The sequence below is a fragment of the Mesitornis unicolor genome, unplaced genomic scaffold (genome assembly GCF_000695765.1).
Source record: "Mesitornis unicolor isolate BGI_N332 unplaced genomic scaffold, ASM69576v1 scaffold47282, whole genome shotgun sequence".
Classification (NCBI taxonomy): Eukaryota; Metazoa; Chordata; class Aves; order Mesitornithiformes; family Mesitornithidae; genus Mesitornis; species Mesitornis unicolor.
This window is the reverse complement of record NW_010172124.1, coordinates 1-262: the sequence shown is the minus strand read 5'-3', so window position 1 is coordinate 262 and position 262 is coordinate 1.

Here is a 262-nt window from a genome sequence, read left to right as displayed (position 1 = left end):
TCCCCCGGCGAGAAGCCTCTCCCACTCAGCCCTAATGACAGTAACACCTACCACAACCCCTGTTCGGACTGGAGAAACCGCCCCAAATTCGCACACACACTTTCAAACCCTCCCCAGCCTTCACCGTGGTCCCGCGCACCACCCCTTCCGCACACGCAGCCCGCATCCTCACAGGTGCGCGGCGTCACGTCACCGCCCCCGCCCGCCCCCCTCGGGGCGCTCCTCCAATCGGCCCGGAATATGCAAATCGCCACCCCTCACC